We start from the raw sequence: 27,174 nt of genomic DNA, 5'->3' as shown, positions 1-27,174 counted from the left end.
TGGTAAGATGTAAAGTCCTACCGGGTCGAAACTCCTCACGGGTCAACCCGACCCAGGTTAATGTAGAGAGTTAAATGGGAGAAACCAAAAAAAAAAAAAAAAAAAAAATAGAAGTAGTATTAACCAAATAAATACAAATTCATTAATTAGTCACCACTCACCGCCTTTTGGTACTTATTAAAAGAAATATAAATGATACGTGGGCGATTTATTTCAATGTTTATTTCGTTGAACAAGTTAGATATTAGAATTTAAAGGCAAGAGAATATCAATTACTCAATAAACATTATCGTAAGAATTTGTTGAAATTGATACGTTTGACCTCACTTGGTTGTTAGTACTTGTTGGTTAAAAGTCAATGATGAAGCATCAACTTGTACTTGAAGCGTAATTTTGTACTTTAGACTAAAAATGTGCTACGGATATTTAGCACGATAAATTATGCGTATTATGGGGAAAAACAAGTGATCAATTATTTTTCTATCCTTAGCGTGAGGCACAATTTTTTTTTTTTTAATCATCGTTTGATCATAAATTAGGCAATATGTACAAGCAACTAGGAGCATAATGAAGTTGTCAACTAACTTTGCACCAAAATTTACATGTCATAAAACTTAATTGATTAATTTTGTCCAATAATTGGATTTTCGAAACAAAATATATAAAACCCCAATGAATGGAAACAAATGTTTCTAGAAAAGTTTGTAATAATTTTAGGTAACCATAGAAATTATTTATCTTATAATAATACATGCGTTTTCTAAGAGCTCAAATTGACTTGAAAGGAAATAAAGAATACTATTTCATACAGGGGTGTAAATGAGCCGATCCGACCCGAATCGAATACTACCTTGTTCATGTTCAAGCTCGTTTAATTTAGACGAGTCCTAGCACGATCTTGAGCATTCTAGTGAGCTCAAAAAAAATTTCAAGCTCGGCTCATTTGGTACACTATACATTATATGTTCGCGAACGGTTTGTGTGGGCGACTCATTTATTAAACGAATTGCTAAAAGAGCATTTTTCATGAACAAGCTTCATAATAAACGAGCTTCTCTAATTTACGAGCTTATTACTTTGTACTTTTGACAGTTGAAAAACTCAAAATTAGCATAATAATTAAATCCTAAATATAAACTTAAAAATTAAATTAACAATTGTGAATAAGTCAATAATTTATAAAAAGTTATAAATGACCAATTTATATCATATTTCTCATAAAAGCACTTTGTGTCTTTGAGATAAACGAGTAACTCATGAGCATAAATAAATGAGTAGTTCGTGAATATAAATAGACGAGTAGTTCGTGAACATAAATAAACGAGTTGTTCATGAACTTATATCTATGTTTGTGTTCAAGCTCATTTATTACACGAGCTTTAAAATTTGTTCAAGCTCGACTCATTTATTTAATAAACAAACATGAATGAGCTTCAAAGCTCGAACTTAAATAGTTTATTGGTCGGATCGGTTCATTTACACCCCTAAATTTTCGTACAAGTTTTTAATTTATCATTGACACAATAATAAAAATATTATTTTGATTTGAACTCTCTATTCCCATATCCTAAACCTAAAAAAGGATCCTTATTGATTCGTTGGTAATTGCAATGACTCCAATTTCTATGTCTAAACTATAATATCTAAAACTTCAAAGGCCGAATTCCTTATTGCTTGGCGATTCTTCTAGGTTAATAGCAATTACAAAGGGCTGGATCAAAAGAATTCAATCACCTAAAGTTTGAGTAAACATAAATACAAGGTGTAGACACCTCTTTTTGGCCTCTTGTTCTGACGAGAAGTGTGATGATGTTACAAAAACCTGTTCTCCATATAAAGCATAGGCAACAGCGTAAAACTATTGCCTTATATAAAAAAAGTGTTGCTTTGTAGGTAAGGCAACACATGTTAGGCGTAGTTTATGCCCTCGTTGTCTATTCCTAAAGCAACACTTTTTTATTCAAAGGAAACAATTTTCAAGGCTAAGGTAAAATGATACCTAAGGCAACACTTTTCTAAAGGCAACAAATGAAAAATGTTGCCATCTAAGGAGATAATTCAAAGTTATCACCTTATGTCATAGTATGAAACAACCTTTCTATTGATGTATTTGCTAGTAACAATACATAAGTGTTGTCAAACATATTTAAGACAACGCTTTAAATATTATTTTATATACATTGAAAAACTAAAATGAATCAACTTTTTTCGTATTGTAAGTAATCATTTATTGTTATACTATGTTAAAAGGGTGGAAATAATGTATCATTGTATTCTTGTGAAGTTGCTATAGAAGAAAAATGTTTAACATCAAAATATGTTGTAAACATTTAACTAAATAATTCAAAAGTAGTAAATTTGTAATAATAAAAAAAACAAAAAAAAACAATATCAACATGTTTTTAAGACAAATACATCTCAATAACCTGTTTTAGAGTATATATTGCAGGCATAATTTTAGTCTAGCTAATAAATTGAAGAAAAAAATGTGTCCAAATGATAAATAACAATGAAGAATTTAAAGAAAATTCAAATTGATCGATGCCATCACATTCTTCTTTCTACTTGCTGCCTTCTTCATCTTCTATCTTCTTGCTCACTTTCCATAATATTCAATCCCTAGAAAAAAAAAGTCTAGAATAAATATATTTCAAATGTACCAATGTAAATGTGTAACTAATGACATAATAAAAATTACAAAAAAAAAATGTATAAAATGAAAGTTAGAAAGGCTTGGATAATTTTGTTTGCTAAGACGAACAATTAAGCTTCATATTATCTTTCAAATGCACCAAAAAAAAAAAATAAAAAAAAATCAAAACCTTTGTCAATATCTACCTCTACTACTTTGCATAGCATAGTAATCAAGGGGTTTGTACCTTCTTGGATGTAGAAGATAAAGAATGAAGTTAAAGCATCTCTGTCAAATTACCATCCTTCTCAGATTTATTATCAAAAAAGAAAGAGCCAAACATGCTTAGATCAAAATACATTTGAGGATTTTGTTGCTGAAGTTGAGAAAAGATGGAGCGAAGACCATTTGCCATTTCCCTTCTATCTTGTTGTCTTTTATCCTTGTAATTTTTTTGCATAGCTTCAACTCTTAGCATGCTTCTTTTCAACTTCCTTCATTAATGCAACAATATAATGTTTCTGCAACAATGAAAAAGTACGGTATACCAAAGTTTAACATGATAATGGACCTAACATTCATAAGTAAGAAACCTAAATCAGGAAAAGAAATTTAAATAAAGAGGATACAATCAATCAAATTCCAGCTGGCAAGAGGACAAGTTTTTGCCAGTCGCCCTAAATTTTCCAACAGGAACCTCAATTTAGTTCCCACCAACAACATTACAATCAATCATGAAACGGAAATCAAAGAGGACATTGCTTTCATATGTCATGAAACTCTTGATTCCAAGGCCGTCAATCTGTATGCCTCAATCAAGAATCCCTGGCATTTTACAACACAACACAACACAAATTAAGCTACACTTGACCGTAATTCAAAAAACTTGTAGAAGGAAACAAGCAAAAGAGTATTTGACCCATCACTCCAGCAATAAGTCAAACAGATGATATAGCTGAACTCAAACAACTGATATAAAGAGCATTCCCTCATTCTCAAAAGCTCAAACATTTAAGTAACACCAAATGTAATCTTAAGAGTCTAAAGTTGTAAAAACAATTTCTTGAAATGTTTGAATAGATTGATACAAGAAAAAGAAAGATAAGCAATTTGGTGAAATGTTATTGTATCTTCTGACACATCATATTAAATCTGAAAGTAACCCCCCCCCCCCATAATGAAATTGATTTAGAAGATCCCTAAAAGTTGACTAGCCAATTAGACAAGTATATTCGCACCACCATATTTAGTTGGTCTATGAGCTAAGGGTTCGGATCCAATGCATTAAAAGAACTTCTATGTATAGTATAATATCACAAATCAATGTATTGCTACGGTAAAAATATGAAAGAAGCAACATCAGGTAAGTACCAAGTCACCAATAATGCGAATATTTAGCAAACTACTCCGCGCAGTAAGAATGAGTAATAAGTTAGTAACAACAATTTCAACTTTTAAGCTAAAAACACCATAAAATGAAAGCCTACACACCAACATGTATACCCTGAATGTGAGCAAGAGACTAGTATAGGATATGCCTCTTTTAACAGCTATTGAGTTCTAACAAGAATGACCAAGACACCATAATCAAGAACATTGTCAGTAGTTAAAACTTAATCACTTAGAAGAGTATTGCATTGAAAAATTGAAAATTAGAGAACAGAATGTCAATCAATACTCTTCAACCAAGCATAAACACATAACAATTTCCTCAAATCACAAAAAATTAAGGCTCTGTTTGTTTTGGTGGAAAATATTGAAAGGAATGGTGTCCTTCCAACAAGTGTATTATTCCGATAGAGGGTTCAGAATTATTACAGAGCTAATTCTTCAGTAAGGTCAAGTGATCGGAATGCCTAGGTGGAGGCCGCTTCCGATCAGTAATATCGAGGTACAATTGATATTACAGCTTAATCTTAACTGAACCCTTCGGGTCGAACCCATTCGAATCTCCGATCCGAGACGTCGAATTGATCCGAAAGGATTTAATGAGTCGACAGATTTTTACGAATACAGACGTCGGAAATCGAGCCTAGGGCGTCGATACCGAGCGTCGCAAAATCACAAGCAACAAGTATGAGCGTAGCCGTAGCTAGGCCAGGCTAGCTCATAGCATGCCTAGGTGCACCATGTGTGTGCTAGGCGCACCATGATGTGCTAGACACCATCGCAGCCAAGGCGCACCCTGGCAGCCCATCGCAAGCTAGCAGCATGCTAGCATGGGTGCCTAGGTGCGCATGGCAGCCATCGCAGGCCACACAGGCACCAGATAGCCCATAACAGCTAGCAGTATGCTAGCGTGGTGCCTGGGTGCATGTGGTGCCCTATCGCAGCGCACAGGCCTTGCTAGGCACCATCGCAAGGCCTGGCACCACGCACAAGCACCATCGCAATGCCAGGGGCATGCGTGTGTGTGCGTGTGTGCCTCGCAGCCTCGCACACTGGCCTCTCACAGCAGCCGCGCTAATGCATGTGGGCTGGTGCGTGTGCGTGCAATGGCTGGCTAGGTGCTAGGCAGCAGTACCACGCATGCATGTGCGTGTGCGTGTGCGCATGCCTCGCACCTAAGCACAAGCAGTGCTAGGCACTGGCTAGTGCGAGTGTGTGCATGTGCGTATGGGCTAGCAATGTGTGGGTTGGCAATGCGTGAAGTGCAGCGAGGGATGCGAGGGCCAGCATCAGCGATGCCCAGCAGGCACTAGCTGGGCGATGCATCGCTGCACATGTTGATGGCTAGGCAGCACCACGCATATGCGTGTGTGTGTGCCTGCGATAGCAGCAAGGCAGCACCACGCATATGTGTGTGCGTATGCCTGCGGCAGCAAGGCACCAGCGCCAGCGATGCCCAGCAAGTGCTAGCTGGGCGATGCATGCTGTGCGTGCGATAGTGGCGCTGGGCACATTGGTGCGTGATGCATGGTGCGCCAGCCAAGCAAGCTAGCTGGATGTGCGTGCCGGCAGCGCCAGGTGGCAGCCAACCTAGCTGCCTTGCAAGTGGCGGTTTGAAGGGGAAGTGGGGACCAAAGCCACCAAGCTTCCCTTGGGGAGCAAGGCAATGGTCCCCCCCATGGGATATGGTCCTCACCTAACCCATTCTCTCCTTTTGCCACTTGTTGGCTTGTGATTGTTTTGCATAATTATTTATTTTAGAATTAAATAAATTATTGCAATTGCACATGATCCCACATTGATCATGAAAAGGGGTTTCAAGTCCCCATTCTCTATAAATACCCACTTGGTTGGGATTTTGAGAATACAACCTTGAGTGGAATTAAAAAGGCAACTCTAAGAAAAGAGTAAACCTTTGATTCGTAAAACTCATAGTTATTTTGTCCGGGTCTTGACTAACCTTCAAGACTTGGGACGCTCGGGTCGGGTCGAGGGTACGATCCGTCGGAGATCTCGTCTTTTTGGGATTTTGAAGTAAGAGCTCTTTAGGAGCGAAGCACGCATCAAAGGTATAATTCTTGTCCTTAATCTTGTTTGATTAAGTTTATTATGCTTGTTTAATTGCTTTAATTAAGGGGCGGGTCTTGGTGGGTTTCCTTCCGCGTAGTGTCGGGTCACTACGAAACCTTACAAATATTTTCCTAGAAAATGATTTTCCTTCATCTTTCCATTTTCCTCTGTTTGTTTTGATAAAAGATGGAAAACAACTTTTCTAAAGGTGGAAAATTGCACTTTAGAAAAGGAAAACAGTTTTCCTTAGAAAAAGAAGGTATGCCACATTTTCCTCTTCACTTATTACTTCTCCTTAATACTCTCCTCCCACCTTCCTTTCTTTTTCTCCTTATGTTTTCCTCTAATCAAACAAACAAAGGAAAACTTTTTATAAAAACATGTTTCCATTGAAAATTGTTTTCCTTGAAAAGTGATTTCCCATGACAATTGTTTTCCTTTAAAACAAACGGAGCCTAAAATAAAAAAAAAACCCTAAATCCAATATATTATAACGCAATCAAACAACTAAGCGCAACTCCAAAATCACTAAAATTCTTGAACTAAAACCTACCCAACCCTAAAATTGGGTAGACAAAACACAAACCTATAAGCAGAAACCTTGCTACAAGCCTATAACTACAAGCAATTTGAACTCCGTACATCAAGCAAACCAACAATTAATTAACAAAAATTAGCAGAATTTCAACACAACAGAGAAGATTTCACCAGGATATAGTTCTAAATTGTCAATACCCACCAGATAGAATTAAGAAAACAAACACACCCATCAACAATTTCAGAAATAAAACCCTAAATCATCAAACACCCACCACCGAATTTGTCAAAAAAAAAAAAAAAAACCCCAAAATCTTGAACACCCAGAAACAAATTCAGCAATTAAATGTCAATTTCACAGTCAAATAAACAATTAATGAACTGCAATCGTCAATATCCTACCAAATTAAGCGGAGAAAATTTCTAGAAACAAAATAACCCGAAAACAAAAATCAATCAAAAAAAGTAAGAAACCCCTAAATAATGAAAGAAATAAAGAAAAGGCATTACAGGGGTATGAAAACTAGGAGAAGAATCGACATGCCTCTTGAAGATGATGAATAACCAGCACTTCAATTCATTGCGGCAAGTAGATCTGGAGACTTTGAGGTATCAGAGAGAAACGAGGAGTGAGAAAATGTGGACCACGAGCAGAGGAGAGGGAATGAGAAGTGGAGTAAAAAATAGAGAGATAGAGTGGTCGTCGGCGGTGGAAGGGGTGAATGAAAGAGAAAGAGATAGAGAGCGAGAGAGATCAGAGATAAAGGGAAAGAGGGTTAGAGATCTAAGAGAAGTGAAGCGAGTTTTTTTTAATGTTTTTGGGATTAAGGGCACCAGTTTTAATTTAATTTAAGCTGATTTTTAATTTTTTTGGGTCTAGACTTATGTTTTATGCATTGTTTTTCGAACATCGGTGCCCATTTGTTGATGCACATTTGTGTATTTCAACTAGTGACAGTTGCATATTAATAAACTATTTATTGAGACAATTTTTCAAAAATTACCCACAAGACTATATTTATTCTTATGCATAAAGCACAAAAATTAGTCAAAGTGAATTAGATGAATAGTGCAAAACATCAAATTGTTTCACTTATTCAAATACGGAGGGAGTGATGTATGACTATTTGCGGCATGCGTACACTTGGGAAGACTCAAATAAATTGATTTTTTTTAAAATAAAGGTTGGTTCATAAATTAAAAAAAAAAAACATACAACATCAACCAAGAGATTTATATTTAATAAATACATGATAATAGAGTATTAGAAATATTTTTAATTGATAAAAATCAGAAACAAACATAATAAAATAGTTGTAAAAATAAACTAAGTTTTTTAACCAATAAAATTGTTTTCGAGTTATATAATTGTTATTTAATTTTCTAGAGGTGATCAACAATACCCTAGTCCGTTAGCAGGTCTAAGCGTAAGAATATATTTTTAGATCGGCCAAACCTCGGTCTCAGACCAAAAAACACCAAACAAGCCCGACCTCATTTTGTAGGTTTGGGCACATAATTTTATACTTAACCCTGGGATAACCTAATTATTTTTTAATACCTCTATTGTATTTATTCTTTCATTTTTTAGATCAAAATGATGTAAGGTACATTCTATTCATCTTATTTTCACTTATCTCTATTTTATAAGTGAAACTAGGATATAATTTTTTCTTCATTTGCCTTTAAATATTATTTATAAGTTACATAAGAAAAAAAATAGAGCAACCCCATAATTTTCTTTTAAAACATTTAATTAGATAAAAACATCTTACGAAGTATAATTAGCAACACATTGCTAATGTTGTGTATTCAATGATATGATGTCATAGATGATCAACATAAACCTAACAAATATGTTGTTTTTATCTTTCCAGCAACATTTCCTAAAAATGCTGCCTTAGACAAGAGAAAAACAACATTTTAGGTGATTGTTGTCTTTAATGGTGTATAGCAACACTTTTTAATTGTTGCACACAGATCTAGTATTATTATTTTAGTTCATGGTAACATTTAAAAATTGTTGCCTTAGGTTACCTAGGGTAATAGTTGTTTTAGTGTTGCAATATTAGGTGTTGCCTATTCTCATTATTTTTGTAGTGATGCTAGATCAAAGTTGAAGCGTTTATTGATTCTGAAATACATTACGAAGTGAGATAAAACCTGTATTTGAGACCAAATTATCTTAGAGTCTAGTCCGATTACTAATTAGGCCTAAAATGTGCTCATAAATGCTTAAACATGATTAATAACTAACCCAAATGCGTCAAATGCAATGATTGGATTCAATGGACCTTACATTGTTGAAAACCGAGCCAATCAAAACAATTAACCACATAATTGTAGGGTTTCGTAGTGACCCACACTACGCGGAAAGGAAACCCCCCAAGACCCGCCCCGATAACTAAAGCAATTAAGACAAGCATAAACATAATTAAGCAACATTTAAAAAGGAGTGATAGAAGTTATACCCTCGATGCGTGCTTCGCTCGCAAATCGAACTCTTACTTCGAAAGCTCGAGCGTCACTAGTGTGAACGCCTCCAACGGCTCGTACCCACGAACCCGACCCGAACGGTCCAAGTCCCGAAGGTTAGTCGGGACTCGACCAATAAAAACTTGGAGTTTTACGAACTTAGAGGTTTTCTCACCTAATGGAACATGCCTCATTAAGTTCTACTCAAGTGGTTTTTCCCAAAACCCAAACTTGGGTATTTATAGGGAAAGGAAACTTGAATCTCCCTTCTCCCATCCATGTAGGAGAATTGCATTTTCTTACTAATTTATTTTAATCAAAAATAAATTAATAAGCAATGCAATAAACAATCAACAAGTAGCACATGGAGGATGATTGGTTAGGTAAGGACCATTTCCAAGGGGGGACCATAGCCTTGCTCCTCAAGGCAATGATCCAAGATGGCGCCTAGCACCAAGGCAGGGCTTGCTGGCCAGCCAGCCTACGCACACACGCAGCAGGCACACCATGCATGCTGGGCGCTGGTGCCTAGTACTGCTTGCTAGGCGCTGGTGCCTGGCCTTGCTTGCTAGGTGCTGGTGCCTGGCATTGCTCGCTAGCCATACACGCACATAGCGCTAGCACACACAGTGACGTGCTGCTACGCTAGCAAGCAAGCACAACACGTTGCAACGGCTGAACTGCTTTGGCTAGCACGCACAACGTTGCTAGCGAGGGCCAACACTTGCGTGCTGCAGCTGGCCTTGCGATGCTACGCTAATGCTGCTATGTGCGAGGCGCTAGCATGCTAGCACGCCTAGCGCGCCAGCGATGCTAGTCTTGCCATACCAGCTAGCTAGCCAACGCTGCTAGCATGCGATGCTAGCAAGCTCGGTATGGGTGTGTGGCCTAGGCTAGCCTAGCACTCGCATGGCTAGGCCAATGCGAGGCTACGGCTTAGCACATACTTGTTGATTTTTCTCGTCTCATCGAATTCTAAATTCGACTTGACTTGCGACGCTCGATCTCGACGCTCTAAGCTCGATATCCGACGTCTTTGTTCGTAAAACTCCGACGACTCATCAAATCTTTCGGATTGATTCGTCGTCTCGGATCGGCTGTTCGATTGGGTTCGACCCGAAGGGTTCAGTCAAGATTAAGCTGTAATATTAATTGTACATTAATATCACTGATCGGAAGCAGCCTCCACCTAGGCATTCCGATCACTTGACCTTTCTGAAGAATTAGCTTTCCGATAATTCTGAACCCTCTATCGGAATAATACACTTGTTGGAATGACACCATTCCTTTCAATAATATCCGTTAATGGCCTATAAATATGTGTATCCCTTTCAAAGAGCTTTCCAATGATATATTATAAGCTCAATTCCGAGTTAAAACGAAAAAGTTATCATCAAAATACTAAACCGGGCCCTAAAACCGCCACCCTTGCATTAAAGCGGTCATATCTTGGGATACAAAATAGATTTTAAAATAATTATAGATGAATTGGAAATTAGACATTCATAGCTTTCCGATATCTTATTTTCCTTAATCTGACTTTGCAATCAAAATTTATGGAAGTTTTAAAAACGCGTTTTCGTATAAGGCAAACCGCACTGCGCGCAACTCTCTTGCCGCGCGCAAGTCATAAAGTTGCACTCGGCACTCCAACGCAAATCTAGGAGGTGCGCGTGCCACCTAACAGCGTGGCTCTAAAACCCTAAACCTAGATTCCTACACTTATAAATAGGGGTCTTCGTTAGCCCTAATTACAACAGAAAATTCAGAAATTCAGCCCTAGAATTATGAAAACTCTAATCTCTCAAATTCTATTACTATCATACTAATTTTCCCCTCTCTTCCCAACTACTCTTCAACCCTAATCCATCCCATTTAATTCTTTGGAGGTACGAAGAAGGAGGAAAGTCCATAAACGCATAGAACGAGATTTAGCAAACAAAGGAGGACGGTTAGTTTCCTGAGCACTTAGATAAATCACTTTTCTTTTCTTGTTTAATTAAATAACTTTAAACAATTAATTAGTGTTGTTTGGTCACTTTGAAACGGATTATAATTAATTTATTCACATATTATTCTTTAATTAATTAAAAACTAGAATTGGAATAACTAATTATTGTTTTATGACTTAAGTGAAGGCGAATCTTATTTTATTTCTTGCTCCTTTCATGAATCTGAATTAAAAAAGAATAACGCATTCGTTGCAATGTAGAATTTTTGTGATTAATGCTTGTAAATAAAATCAACTAACTTAGTTTTAGGTATCACGTTGCATATATCGTTTGGTGATGAAATTGTGAAAAAGGAAGAGCTGGTAGAGGCCGACCTAGGGCTAAGATAGCGATTCCCCTTTAAAGAAAACGTTATTTTAGTATCCTCGCTCCCGAACTCATTTATGGTACAAGTAGACCAATTTGGGCATGGGTAAACTTAAGATTCGTGCTTAATATCCCTTGAACTCCAGTTGAAAGAAAGGCATGAACGAGGTTTATAAGTTTTCCTAAAACTCATTGGCGACTTCCTATTAGTTTCTTACAAGAAAGCATAATGATAGAATCAATTCTAATTCAAGGTCCCCCAAACAATCAGGAATTCAAATCCTAACACACCTTCAAAAGTGTAAATTCCTAGGCTTTTGAAGGGCCATGAGCATAGAGAAAGTGGGATCCCCAACGACGGGCTACCCTCCTCATAGTGGCAACTCAACTGGGGACTTAGAGGCTACAAGATTAGCTTTGGTTATGTTTTAAAGTTTCCAACTTAGGTTACCTATGAGTTGTTACGAAGGCTAACTTGGATAATCTCTAGTTAGAGAACGAGGCTTGAACGCATAATATCTTCCTTTTTCACAAGACTAAAAGCCAAATAAGCGACATTGCATCATACATAATCATAACACACTTTAAACTATTGGGATTGGCTCATTGATTAGGGGTCGTCAACACTACGCTTCTATCCCGAAATCAATAACATTCATCCCACCCATGTCGCCAACAAAATTTTGGGAGAACCATGTCATGGGTTAAAACATTGAGTGATTGATTCATGCATCACTTCTTAAGATATGGTACCTTTGGACACCCAAGTCTTGACCATAGAACGACATTATATGCTTTGACAGTTCCTTTTATGTACTTATATGACTACATGAATATGTGCTTATATATATGCTTCGTGTCTAATCTAATTAATTCCAACTTGTTATCTAGAGATAATAAAAAAATTCGAATAAAATTTTGTGGTTCGACAAAAAAAAAAAAAAAAAAAAAAAATTGTTTCGATTGTTAAAAAAAAAACAACGTTGTGATTAAAAAAAATCGTTTCGATTGAAAAAAAAAAATCAAAATGTCGAACTTGCAAGGTGGCGCGCGCAATTGTCAAAGTTGTGAGCGCCCTCCAAGCGCAAGTCCAAAAGTTGCGCGTGACTCTTCTGCACAACTCTAATTCTTGCGCGCGCTCACTGTTTAATGTTGATTTTGACTCATACGAGCAATGTTATACGGAGAGAACGATATTACTGCTTCAAGGTTAATCATTAAGTACTCCCTCTGTCCCTTATTTTTGCCCCATTTGACTTTTCACGGTCTCCAAGACGTATCTTTAAACGTATTATCTCCATTTAATACGCGTAAAAATTATAAAACTTGATATTAATAAAATATACTATTAGACGATTCAAACAAGATCCCACATGAATATATTATCAATTATAGATTAACGACAATACATGGTCAAAGTTATAAAAATTTGACCCACATATTTGCTTGGGGAAAAAAATAAGGGACGGAGGGAGTAGGTGCTAATAATATCTCTTTGGCTAACAAGGTTGTCTAACTTAGTTGCTTTTACTTTGTTTATTTTTTCTTTTTTAAAAAAAAATTCCAAAAAACATGTCTTTTAATCGTTCTTTCTCTTATAAAAAAATTTCCAAAAACGTCGTTATTTCAAAATTCAAAAAATCCTTGCATTATCCTTAATTTTAGAGCCAAAAAAAAAACCGCATGTGGCAGACGCTACTCTCTAAGTTGCGCTCTCCACCTTAGCGCAAGACGGAAAATTGTACGCAATACTATTTTCGATTATGATGATTTATTTACGTACTTTTTAATCGAACTTGTGACATTTCTTCTTATAAGGTTCATCATTAGAAGTTCGCATCCTCTAATAGGACGTCATCAATATTCTTATTCCTAAACATGCCTATTTTCATGGTCGTCATCTTTTAGTTGTAATTAATCACCCTTGATTTAAGAGTATAACTTATTTAACTCTTTTATGGTTTAAAAAGAAAATCCCGAGAACTTTACTTGGGATAATTGCCTCACAAAAAAAAAGAGCAAACAAATTCGAGAAATTATTCTAAAAAAAAAAGGTTTGATACAAAAAGAGAAGCTCAAAAAAAGATATTATTCTCTACAAAAAAAAGAGAGAATGAATAATGAATGATAAATCCGAGAAATGATTTAATTATTTCTTGGATTTTACGTTCGAAGGCAACCATTCTATTTAAACTAATAGTAATTCACTACTAGAAAACAGCCAATCAACGACGCAAAAATTCCGTCAGAAAACCCTGAAATTCCGTCGGAAATGCCCATTTTCGACGGAATTCCGTCGGAAAGCAGCGTGGCATTATACTTTGTAGGAAATTCGACTTTTTCCGAGAGAAATTCCGTCGGAATCCACTTTTCCGACGGAATACATTTTGTCGGAGCTGGATTTCACTTTTAACGAAATTCCGTCGCAAATTTCCCACCCACCACCCCTACCACCAGCCCACCCCCACATCCCCACCAGACCACTACCAGCCCCCCCCCCCACCAGACCACTGCACACCCACCACACGCACCCCCCCCACCCCCACCACCCCACCACCAGCCCACCCCCCTATCCCCACCACACATACCCACCACACGCACCCACTACACGCACCCACCACTTCCGAAAACACCCAAGCCACCCACCACACGCACCCACCACCCCCGAAAACACCCAAGCCACCCAATCCACCATCAAAACCACCCAAACCGTTTGAAATTAACCACAAATCCAAGATCCCCACCACCACCACCCACCTCGGCATTCCCAACCCTCCCAAACCACCACCGTCACCACCCAAACCGTCCGAAACCTACCACAAAAGCCAACCGGAAATCGAATTTCACCAATTTAAAAAAAAAACAAAAAAAATTAAAAACACGAAAACTTACCTCAAAATCTGAAATAGGTTCGAACTTCACCTCAAACTTGGTTAATAAGGCCAAATTAGAGTTTTCTTGGTCGAAATTGACCTTAAAAACCTTAAAAAATGACAATGGCGGCTTGGTTATTGTGGTTGATGAGAGAGAAGAGAAAAGGAGGAGGAGGAGAAGACAATGGAAAATAGAGAGGAGAAGGAGAAGATATCAGAGTAGGAAGGAGGAGAGAGATTACGGGGAGAAGAAGGAGGAAGGAGAAGAGGAGGAGAGGAGAGAGAAAGGGAAAAGAGACAGAAGAGAGGAGCGAGAAAAGAGAAATGAAAGGGGAGGGGGATTTGGGTTTTCGGGTTTTTAAGGTTTTTGTTTTTTTTTTAAATAAGATTCCGACGGAAATTCCGTCGGAAATTTTCGACGGAATAAAAATCCGTCGGAATCTTTGGGATTTCTGAGGGATTATTCCGTCGAAAATTTTCGACGGATTATAATTCCGCCGGAAATTTTACTTTCTGATGGAATATTCCGTTGGAAGCCTATAGTTCCGAGGAAACTAATTTCCGTCGCAAGAATTCCGACGGATTTTCCGTCGTAACCTACCATTTCCGACGGAATTTCTTGACAGACCCTAATTCTGTCGGAAAGTACGAATTTTCCGACGGAATTTATGTCCGTCGGAACGATTTCGTCGGAAAACGACCTATTTCTAGTAGTGATTATCCTTTAAAGATGAGCAATATGAGAATCTTAAAAAGAAAATAAATAATAAAGATCTCTGTTGAAATCTAAATGATCAACAAATACCACATTCTAGTATATTGATCATTTTAAGGAGTTTATTCGGGTTGATTAATATTTCTAAAAATTTGAAGAGCGTTTTTTCAATCCAACTTTCCCTTTTCATTCTCTTCCATCTTTTTTCGAAAACGGTTCACCTAAAGTAAAATCCTTAGATGATTACTTATTGAAGTCAACATAAATCATGACATTCCATTAATGATTGTTCGTGAATTTATTGACATTTTTCATTAAAAAACTTGCTCAAAGTAAATTCGTATTAGAAGGATAAAAAAAAAAAACAATCATTTTGACTTTGTTTCATTGTTTGAATGCTTGGCAGGAAAGGTCTTTAGTGAACGCACTCAATTTCTCATGATACACATTAGTAGATCATATTCTACATTCACATCCTAGTCCAATCATGGGTGACAAAGCAGCATTGGAGAAATTTTGAAAGGATCTCCAAAACCTAAAGGCCCTACGAGAAGAAGCCAAAATTAAGGCTCATAGAAAAACAGAAAACGCTAAAATAAAAAGGAGAAAGAAAAAGAAAAATTATGTAAGAAAAAGCAAGTGACGAAAGACTAGAGGCCTTGGAGAAACTTGTCCTTCGAGCTAGCTTAGGGACTAAGTTATTTAATTATGAGCTTGCACCACAACCTAGTGGCAAGACTCTCCTAGAATATTTCTTGACTACGGATTTTCCGATCATTAAGAATACGTACATTCCTAGGACTCACTTAATGAGCTTTCTTGGAATTATGCACTGAAAAGGTTTTAGCATAGCTTATATGCATGTACTTTTCCTCTTTTATTAGACCCAACTGCTAGATCATAGTTCTATAAGCTCGATGCAAAACAAAATTCCACTTGGGGTAACGTTGTAAAAGCATTTTTAGCCTAATATGGAGATAACATCGAGCTCACAACTACCTTACGCGATCTTGAATTATCCAAGAAAGGGGAAGAAGAAGGCTTTATTGACTTCTTTTCCAGGTGGCGATCAAAGGTTTCTCTTATTTAACAAAGACCTCCGGATCATGAACTTGTCCCAAAGTTCATAGACAACATGTATTTACCATACAAGTGTCATTTACAATACCTTGGTTTAGACACATTTTGTAAAGTCTATACCGTGGGAACATTAATTGAAAGGGACTTGATAAATGAAACCATGAATCATATAGATGGACTAGTATTTAGAGAGGATCTCATCTACGTTGGAAACGGACAAAGCTCGAAGACGCAATCTCAAGAAGTTGTCAACAATTCAAGATGTAGCACCCTAGGTCTTGTTTTGTTTTCCTTTTTTGTTTTCTTCATGATAGACTAAGAGATTCATGCTGTCAAATCTACTTATTATGTACTCTCATTAATAATGAATAAAAAAATTCTATTTTTAAGTACGTTTATCTTGTTCTCTTTTCAATCACTTTGTTGTTATTAGCTCGAATGAAATGAAACATACACATGTAAACAGACAATATAAAAAAAAGGGCAAACATACTCAACACTTTAAGAATCTTGATGAGCTTTGGCTTAAAAAGATTAATCGAATGAAAAGAGGCCCATCTTTGGCCCACAAAGAAAAGATATGATGATCACACCAACACAGGAGGAAACTTGAAACTCCAAAAAGATAATCCCATGTTTTTAACCTTGAACCAAAAACCATCTTTTGGTAGCCCTTTTGAGCCTCGTCGATTGGGCCTTATCTTTTCATTCTACATTATTCCAAAACTTGGGATGGGAATGGTGCAAAAAAATATAGGAATTAAAAATTGGGGGAACGAAACATAAGAGGGGGACACAAAGTTGGTCTAAACCCAAAAAGAAAAGATACAATACAAAAAAAAAAAAAAATCATTCTAAACCCAAAACCAAACTTGCCCAAAAGAAAAAGAGAGAAAAAGAAAAAAGAGAGGGCAAGGAAAAAAGCATCAAATGTAAGAGTTCTTAAACAAACTAGAAAGGTTTTAATTAGAGAAGCACCAAAAGTAAGGGATTAAGGGGGTATACTAGAGCCTGTCCATTTTTTCATAACCTTGAGCCTAGCCAGGTTACAACCTTGGAAAGACCCTCCTTGAGGTAAACCATAGCAATGAACAACAAAAGTCATACAGAAATATGGCTCACCTTAGGCCTTTGCACATATGGACCTACTATTGAGTAGTTATGCCCATACATAAAGTGCTTGAAGTGTTGAGCAATGATTACAAAATAGAAAAAAAATTAAATCAGATAATTTGGATGATTTGATAGCCATTGGCTTGATTACGTCATTGTTAGTAGAGTAATCGAATCAAATTTATTTGATATTTTCCATATCTTTTGCCAAGAAAATTAAGATGACTATCACTTCCAAAAACAATCCTCTTATTTTCTATTAATAATAGGGCTATTTATTAATTACTAAGGTGATTCAAGTCCTGTATGCATTACCTAAAAGAAAACGATTGAATACAGTAAATCGATTTGATATATTAACAGCCTCGACGTCAACTTTAGATGTCTCTTACAACTCTTGAGAATTAGCCATCTCATATATCATGGCCGCCTATGTGGGATATTCATCTTCTCTAAGAGAGGAACATTGATAGAACATGATCACTACATGGGAAAAATGATCGTTATCGCTATTATACGTATACCTCACTGCCAAGTCATCACGATAATTCAACTATTAAGTCAATAATCCTTGCTTTTCGAAAACATGTCTAATTCTCTTTCTTTATTCTTTTATGGGAAAGTTGGATTCCCCTTCCTTTTTTATGCAAATCCGTTTTTTTGTTCATTTTTTTTGGGGGGGTAAATCGGGATGATCCCTCCCATTAGAAACTAAAAACTCTAAAAAACAGTATATTTTTCTCTCTTTGCCTCAAACTAGAGGCTAAGAAACCCAGGACATCCCCACTTCCCTCTATTTACAGATTTGAACACGCTAATTGATTGGTAACTTGTATGTGGCAAAATCAATGTCAAATAAAGCTTACTATGAACCATCTTAGTAACTTTAAATAGCAACGAGAAAAATACTACTTCCTATTATTTGACCAAGATAATTATGTTACTTGATTAAACAATTCATGATAAACATATACAAAATACCTAAGTCTACACTTGGGGGCTACAAAAATATAGGTCCCACCTTAACTTTCGTTTTTTAAGACCATATTTTGGAAAGTGATTCGAATGGTTTTATAAATTATTATAACACTCCATCAAGCCTAAGTTTGATAAATATTCATTTTCAAACCATGGCGCCTGCTTAATTGGAAGAACTTCACTTTCAACAAGCAAATATGACAATAATGACAAACACTAAAAAAAAGAGATAACAAGATTATATATACAAAAGTTTGCTCACATTTTCATATCTTTTTGAAATACGTTGCAAATTACAACTTATCTTCATCAATTTTGGACAAAAAAGTCACACTCAATTACGAGCTAGGCTTTTCTTTCCATTTTGGGTCAAGTTTTGAAAATAACATGATTATGTATTTTGCGTACTAGAATTAGTAGCTTCACTTTATTTTTAAAACAAATTGTCATTAAATTTATTGGACCCTTTCCAAATTTTGAATTCTAGTTCGAAATAACGTGTTTCCTACTCTCTCAAAAAATAGTCTTCAAAATTCTCTTTCTGAATTTTAGTTCATTTTCACAAAATAAATAAATTTCTAGATTTTCCATAACCTTTTGGACAATACAAAAGGAATGAACCAAGATTCGACTTTTTCTTAACTCGAACTTGTTCTCGCTTAGTCATCCTGTGAATATTGGCTAAGGGATGGTAAACGAACCACCTACAAGACCAAAATCAAAGATTGATAAAAACGAAGAACATATTTGATGTTCTAAATCAACTTTGAGAATAATATCACCGCAATGATCTTTACAAACCTTTTGACATTAGGTAAAGGTTATTAAACCTTAACTACAATTGTTTTTGGTTTATAAATAAGCAAAGAACTCACTTGATTCCTTAAACATGACTTTAGCTAAAAATGCGTAAGCCATGTCATTATCTTAAAATATTCTCAAAACGCATAACATAAAAAACATTGGATAATTCCCACATCATGATGATATGAATGGTCTAAACAATAGCAATTCATTAGAACTACCCCAAATTGGGGGCTTCAAGACTTGAGAAATAGCAAGAATGTGCATAACCTGACACATGGGGGCTCCAATATCCATAACAAACAAAATGAAATATTCATAGTTTACGTAGATCTCGAGCCTCACAATTTTCAAATGCATCACAATGATTCAATAATCATTATGCTCATTTGAAAACTATGTTTGCAACTAAACTTGGCCATAAAACAAATTATAAACATACCACATATTCAAGCCATTTTCAAGTTCAACCTAAAAATCTAATCTTAGTGCATAATTGTTATTTCAACACTTAAATTTACACTAGAGATTAGAGCGTATGACTAGTATAGAGCGAAAGAAACAAAACCTATCAATTTAGAATTCAAAACGCATACAACATGTCTGCTCATACAAAAGTTTAATACTCAATCGTTCATCATGAAAATTGTATCAAGACGCTTCAATAACATAACACAAACAATTTCATGAAAGAAAAAAAGACTCTAAGTTCAAAATTAAAGGGTCTTCATTTAAAATTCTCTATTATTGCGCGAATGACAAAATTGAAAACATTGGAATTTCGCAAAGAGGATATTATCTACTTTCTCAAGCTTCAATCAATAACAAAATTTGAGCTCAAAGGAAAGAATTCGAAAGTAGCGAGAATAGAGGAAGAAGTTGAACAAAATTTCATTTTTCCTCTTACTTGTTCTAATACACGACCAATATTACTAGACTTAGAAAATTTCCTTTTTTAAAACTATGAATAGTAAAAAACGATTTAAACACACTCATTTAATCGTTTCCAAGATCCTAGTTGTTACCATAATAAGACAAAACGTGGGATTTCTAGACCCATTTCGAGCAACATGAAAGGGTCTAATAATTCTTAAAAACAAACAAGTCATCGAAGTCACCCAATATTGGGGGATACAACACCCGAAAATATAAAATGGGGGCTCGAAAGCCCGAAATATAACCAAATTATTACACCAATTCGATGATGTCTTTAAGAATTTCCTAAACTAACTAATTTTATGCAAATCTTGAAATCATAGTTTTATAAGTGAATAATAATAACTATCGGTTATTGTTATCATTGATAAATCAATTTTATAACTTATGCATGGCAAAAATAAACATGAGCCGCAGGAACAATTTCATGCCATTATCAAAGTTCAAAATTTCGATCCTAATTTTAGTGCATAATTGTCATTCTAACACTTCAATTATAGTAAAATTGACAAGTAAAGTCCATGAGCAAAAAGAAAAAAAAGTTTAAGCACAGATTTGAAATCAAATGAAGGAAAAAAACACATATATGCTTGTATATGCTCATACAAGATCAAAACTTTACCATTTTACAATGAAATTTGTTGTAATATGTCGCGACAGCATAGAACAAACAAATTCATTGAAACAAGCCGAATAAAGACCCCCAATTTCAAAAAAAAAAAAATAGGGTTCTTTGTTCGACTTTCTCCATTTTTATTGACCAAATTCAAAGTATGGCAAAATAAAATTGGAGTAATATCTACTTTCCTTAGTTTAAAATGATAATGGAGTTCTAAAGAAAGACATAAAAAATGGCGAAAAGAAGGGAGAAGAAGAACGAGCTGCAGATCGCGCTCTTAATCCCTCGTTTTTACTACCTTAAATGTCGCACACAACTCTGAAGTTGCACGCAACATCCACTAGTAGAAAAAATGAAATAGGCAACCCCCCTATGGCAACGGTTCATAAAAACCGTTGCCAACTTAAGTGAGCGCCATTTTAAATATCAGAGTTGGCAACGGTTAACCGTTGCCAATTTTTTTTAAAAAAAAAATAAAATTGATTAACATTGGCAACAGTTAACCGTTGCCAATTGCGTTTTTTTTTAAAAGAAATAAAAAATAAAATAAAAGGTAAAGGTTTGGCAATGATTAACCGTTGCCAAGTAAAAAAAAAAAAATTTCCGGTTTACAACGTTCATCTTCAACTTTCATTCATTCAATTCAATTCGATTTTCGTTCTGCTTTCCCTCCCACGACGCCTCTGCTTTCATTCAATTCCCAAACGCTTAGCTTCCTCCATTTTCCACTGAATCTTCCATTGTTATCAACGTACATTGCAAGCAGCAGCTCCTATTTGGGCTTCAATTCGTTCTTCTCCTCACGCACTACACTCCTGTCTGGGCTTCGTTCTTCTCCATTTTCCATTGAAGCTTCCATTGAAGGTTCTGCCTCCTCACGCACGCAGCCTCTTGTCTGGGCTTCGTTCTTCTCCTCACGCACGCACTCAGTTCTTCTCTTCTGCCTCTCTCCATGCGTTATTGAAGCAGCTTTGACCTAGGTAAGTAATAACGCTCCTCCATTCACTTATCTTCTCTATGTATTGCATTAAAACCATTGTTGGGTTTTTTGAGGAATTTGTCTTTAGTTTAATATTTGAAAGTTTCTTGTAATTGCTAGGGCTTGTCCGTTAAACGCGCAAGGCTCCTCCTCTATTAAACGCACAAGGCTGCCCCTCCACAATGTAAGTCCTTTGTAGTTGTTATTGTTGTTGTTTAGTCAATTAATTAAACTTTGTTGCTGTTTACCCCAAACCTCCAAAGTAGCACCCTCAAATTCACCTATCCACTATACATAAAAACTACATACAATATGTTATCAAAAAAGTAATAAGTCATGTAGCATTATAATTGCAGCACTAAGAGGTATTGCAAAGTAGTTCACACACTATTATATGTTCATATATACTTTAGCTTAATATAAAACCATGCATGTTTTGTATATGAACTTATCGCAAAAGAGCTTATAATCAAGATTCAAAAAGCCCTTCACCAAAATACCTTAGCTTTATAAATAAATAAAGCTTTAGGGTTTAGAGTTTAGGGTTTATAGTTTAGGGTTTAGGGTTTAGGGTTTAGGGTTGAGAGTTTAGGGTTTAGGGTTAAGGGTTTAGGGTTTAGGGTTAAGGGTTAAGGGTTTAGGGTTTAGGGTTTGAATATACTTTTCTTTATGAGTTGCTTCTCACTATATATATGCGTGTTTCAGGCTAAGAAATGGGTGTCAAGGGCTTCTAGGGTAAAATCATCAGTTTGGAGAGTGGGCGGAAAACATCCTGGTATGGTATCTTACTCTGACTGTCCTTGTTCTTGCATTGCTCACTAATATCATTCTTATATTTTCCCTTAATTTGGTTTTCTATTTGTGTTCTATATAGGTTACACTGAAAAAGATTATTAGGAATTTTTGGGCGAAGCAAAGACCTTGGCATTGACCTTCTATTTGAGAGTGTTGAGCCTTTATAGGTACTCAGTTATATATATATATAACTTTATGTGCTTTAAATAAGTTCTTGGTTGCACAATTTTGTGGAGATGGTGTGTGATATAACTTTGGTGCATCTTCTATCATGATGTGTGATTAAACCATTGGTTTTTAATTGATTGCATGTATCATCATATGCCTAGATACCCGTTCAAGGCTTTCTCATTAGGAGAACGTCTTGAATAGTCCCCGGTTGGGACTGTTCTTGAACGTTTACTCTCACTTAGGTGGTGAATGTATGTCAGTTTTTTCGATTTTATGGAACATCTTGGCTTAGCATTTCCTCGATCACCATGTTCTCTGGGTACATATGTGGGTAAGTAATTACCTACGTCGTGTACTTGGAGAACTGGGGGGAAATGCTGCCGGATTTTCCTTAAAATTGGAAATCTGATATACATTCACTAGTGAGAGTAAACGTTCAAGGATGGGTTAGGTTGGAGTGATAAGGACCCTTTGGAAGCATATATGCATTTTTGTATCTATATGAATGTTATATGCATGTTGTGTGTTTGAATTTGATTTGTATATATAATAGATGTAGCAATTATACATTATTCGTAATATGTTGCCATGTTTAGAGACAATTTACTTAATGGAGAGGGATCGTGGATGGATGTATGGTAGACGTGATACATTGGAATTCTTTAATGGGGTTCAAGAGTTCTGCGAGACGGCTTCATCTTATCAGCGCATAATGGGTTTTGAGTGCCTCTATTGTCCTTATGTTGATTGTAATAATGTGAAGGTGGTCAATAGTGTTGATATCATTAGAGATCATGTAGTTTGTCGTGGGTTTAGGGTTAAATATCATGTGTGGATTTGGCATGGTGAAGAAGGAGAGTACAGTGGGGGTGATATTGGGTATGATGTGCATGATGATAGAAGCAATGATATCCGTGTGGACGAGGAATACAAGAATGATGAACATATTGATGATGATGGTGCTGAGGAGGGATTTGTGGATGATCATGTGGATGAGGTTGAAGATGAAGGTGTGGATGAGATGATGCGTGGTTTTGAAGGTGACGTGTTTGAGTCATTATCGGAGGCTTCTAAAAAGCCTTTGTATCCTGGGTGCAAAAAATACTCCAAACTATCAGGTGATTTTGTGCTTACTTGTTTGGATAATGATATTTGTTTTTGGATTGTGTTGTGAAATGGTTAAGTTGGCTGTGAAATGGTCAAGTTCGCTGTGGTGTGTTGTCAGTATGCTTTGTTGATGTCATGTGTTGTTGTTTTCTCTTCCTTCTCATTCTCCTCATTCTCCTCTTCCTTCTCCTTCTCCTCATTTTCCTCCTTCTCTTTCTCCATCTCCTTCTCCTTCTCCTCCTCCTCCTCCTTCTCTTTCTTCTCCTTCTCCTTCTCCTCCTCCTCCTTCTCTTTCTTCTCCTTCTCCTTCTCTTTCTCCTTCTCATTATCCTCCTCCTCCTTCTCTTTCTTCTCCTTCTCCTTCTCCTTCTCTTTTTCCTTCTCCTTCTCCTTCTCCTTCTCTTTCTCATTGGGAAGCGGAGAAGGTAGGAGAGGCTGCCGGAGGGGCTGCCGGAGAGGCTGCAGCAGCTGTGCAGCGCTGTGCAGGCTCGCAGCAGCTGTGCAGCTTGCAGCTACTGCCCTTCGCGCTCGGGTTTTTTTTTTTTTTTGCACTCGTTTTGGTTTTTTTTTTTTTTTTTTTTTTTTTTTTTTTTTTTTAACTAGCACCTAAGATACTTAGTGATGAATATGTATGGCTTGAAACAACCTTAAAAAGCAATTTCACAAGTTTGAGGTTCATTTACAGTATTTACGGCTCGAAATGGCCTAAATCAGTTCTAACTTGCCCATTTTTCATGATTTTAGCTCAATGATTGATTTAACTCCTATATTACACCTAAGATACTTAGTTATGAATATTTATGGCTTGAAACGACCTAAAAAAAGCAATTTCACAAGATTTAGGTTCATTTACAGTATTTACGGCTTGAAATGGCCTAAATGAGTTCTAACTTGCCCATTTTTCGTGATTTTAGCTCAATGCTTGATTTAACTCTTATATTACACCTAAGATACTTAGTTATGTATATGTAAATGAAGTATCTTCGTAATTGGTGCAGGAAGAGACCCGTTGTGAACTTCTTCACCCGGGCGAATCATATGATGGACCTTTGCATGTTGTTGCCTATGGTAGTGCACAACCGGCCGAACAAGGTACGGTCCATCTTCGACCTCTTCTGCTTGAGCATTATTCTGTCGGGATCCATTTTGTGGTTCCCGGGTCCGAGGACCTCTTAATACCTGTGCACGTGGAGGAGGATGAGTTCACTACACTCTGGGCAGCAAAAGGTAGTTTTGTGCAATTGCCATCTGCTTGGATACGGTTGATGAACCAGGTAATTAAGATTTAGATTTCACGCTTTAATCCTTTCTTCCCAAGAGTTGGATGGAAATCTTTTCTAACCATTTGTGTGATCATACTTATTAGCTATCGAGGAAAAGCCAAACGCCAAAGAAGAGGGTGGAGGGGCCAAAGAACAGAAGTGAACATGGCTCGGTGAGTGGAAAGGCGTCGATGAAGAGCCCTTCACGAGGTTCAGCTACGCAAGCTACTCCATTAGTTGAAGACACGGTGCTTCAATCGCTATCTCAGGAGTTAGCTTATTTGCACAACCATGTTTGCGTGTTGCCTAATGACAGCCCCATCCAAATTCAACTTCCTAAGGAAATATTCCACTACGATAATGATGCAACGGCATGGCTATTCAAAGAAGATGTGAAGGAATTTCTAAGTGGTGCAATGCTTAACATTTCCCTCATTCAAATATCTATGAGGTAATTCAACTGGTACTCAATTTATGTTATTCAGTTTAGTGGTGTTTGTCGTTTGGTTTTCGATTAACATTGTGTTATCATGCATGCAGAGCACTCCAGGAGCAAATATGGGAGCTTGAATCTCCTTGTCAAGTTGGGTGATTGTGCCATGAGCAGATGTCCACTGCTAGAATCTTAGGCAACTCCGCTGACGTGTTGTACTATGCTGAACGGGGTATCAGGAAATCAGTGAGTGCAGGAGACAAGTTTATATTCGTCCCATACTATAAGGAGTACGTCTGATTATGCTAGTCAAGTTCATTTGTTTTCCTAGTTTATTTGTTGTAACAGGCTAACTATTGATTTTTTTGTCTCGTGTGTAGTTATCATTGGACCCTACTTGTGATTTGTGTTTCCAGTAACACAATCTTCTACTTCGATTCTGCTCGGTTACCTCAAGTAAGAAAGCGCCTTGTGAGGTCCATACTGCAAAAGTAAGCATCTAGTTTGTTTCACTTCTTGTTATTCATTTTCATATCTGAACTCATATGTATTGATTATACTAGTCAAATTTGAACTTATTACTTTGATTTTTTGTAGTACCATGAAGAAGATAAATCCTCGATCTCCTCGAGGTCCTACATGGAAAGCACCCAAGGTAAGTCACCCATGATGTTGTGATTTTTTTACTTTACAATGCTTAAGATGTTGCTTATTTGCTATGCATTTTGATTCATGTGCTTTGTTCCTCATGCTAGTGCGCACAACAGGAAAACGGAGTTGACTGTGGCCTATACGTGATGAGATTCATGTATGACATAGTGATGAGTCATTGTACAGACACACGTCAGCTTGAAGAGGTATGCCATTTTGGTTGAAATTGCGTACCAAAACATCTTACTTGCTCTTTTCTTGTAATCTCAAGCATTAGTCACATTTAACTAAATGATAATGACATGTTTTAACTAGTTATGAGTTCAATAGACATGAATTGTAGAAAATAGGCATCCTAGTAGCCAAAATGGCCTTACTTGAGCCATTTTGGTTGAAATTGCGTCCCAAAACCTCTTACTTGCTCTTTTCTTGTAATCTCAAGCATTAGTCACCTATAACTAAGTGATAATGACATGTTTTAACTAGTTATGAGTTCAATAGACAAGAATTGTAGAAAATAGGCATCATAGTAGAAAAAATGGCCTTACTTGAGCCATTTTGGTTGAAATTGCGTCCCAAAACCTGTTACTTGCTCTTTTCTTGTAATCTCAAGCATTAGTCACCTATAACTAAGTGATAATGACATTTTTTAACTAGTTATGAGTTCAATAGACAAGAAATATAGAAAATAGGCATCCTAGTAGCCAAAATGGCCTTACTTGAGCCATTTTGGTTGAAATTGCGTCCCAAAACCACTTACTTGCTCTTTTCTTGTAATCTCAAGCATTATTCACCTATAAATAAGTTATAATGACATGTTTTAACTAGTTATGAGTTCAATAGACAAGAAATATAGAAAATAGGCATCCTAGTAGCCAAAATGGCCTTACTTGAGCCATTTTGGTTCAAATTGCGTCCCAAAACCTCTTATTTGCTCTTTTGTTGTAATCTCAAGCATTGGTCACCTATTACTAAGTGATAATGACATGTTTTAACTGGTTATGAGTTCAATAGACAAGAAATATAGAAAATAGGCATCCTAGTAGCCAAAATGGCTTTACTTGAGCCATTTTGGTTGAAATTGCGTCCCAAAACCTCTTACTTGATCTTTTCTTGTAATCTCAAGCATTAGTCACCTATAAATAACCCCAATTATTATTATTTCACTTCTACTAACTCACGTTTTGTGTATTCTAAGTTTTGCAAGGGGCAAACGGGACTTCCATACACGAGCGAG

At 36.4% G+C, this 27,174-nt stretch overlaps 1 long non-coding RNA gene across 1 annotated transcript; it reads right to left on the bottom strand.

Annotated features, from left to right (window-relative positions):
* Nucleotides 1-2,335: 2,335 nt before the first annotated feature.
* On the bottom strand, nucleotides 2,336-7,637 carry LOC110721689. The gene is made up of 3 exons (XR_002511456.1): nucleotides 7,139-7,637; nucleotides 2,880-3,457; nucleotides 2,336-2,619 (listed from the first exon to the last, which is right to left on the bottom strand). It is a non-coding gene; the product is annotated as an uncharacterized LOC110721689 (long non-coding RNA).
* Nucleotides 7,638-27,174: the final 19,537 nt, after the last annotated feature.

This window comes from Chenopodium quinoa, unplaced genomic scaffold, assembly GCF_001683475.1.
Source record: "Chenopodium quinoa cultivar QQ74 unplaced genomic scaffold, ASM168347v1, whole genome shotgun sequence".
Lineage (NCBI taxonomy): Eukaryota > Viridiplantae > Streptophyta > Magnoliopsida > Caryophyllales > Amaranthaceae > Chenopodium > Chenopodium quinoa.
The sequence above is the reverse complement of the archived record's forward strand: the minus strand, read 5'-3'. Positions and strand labels throughout refer to the sequence as shown.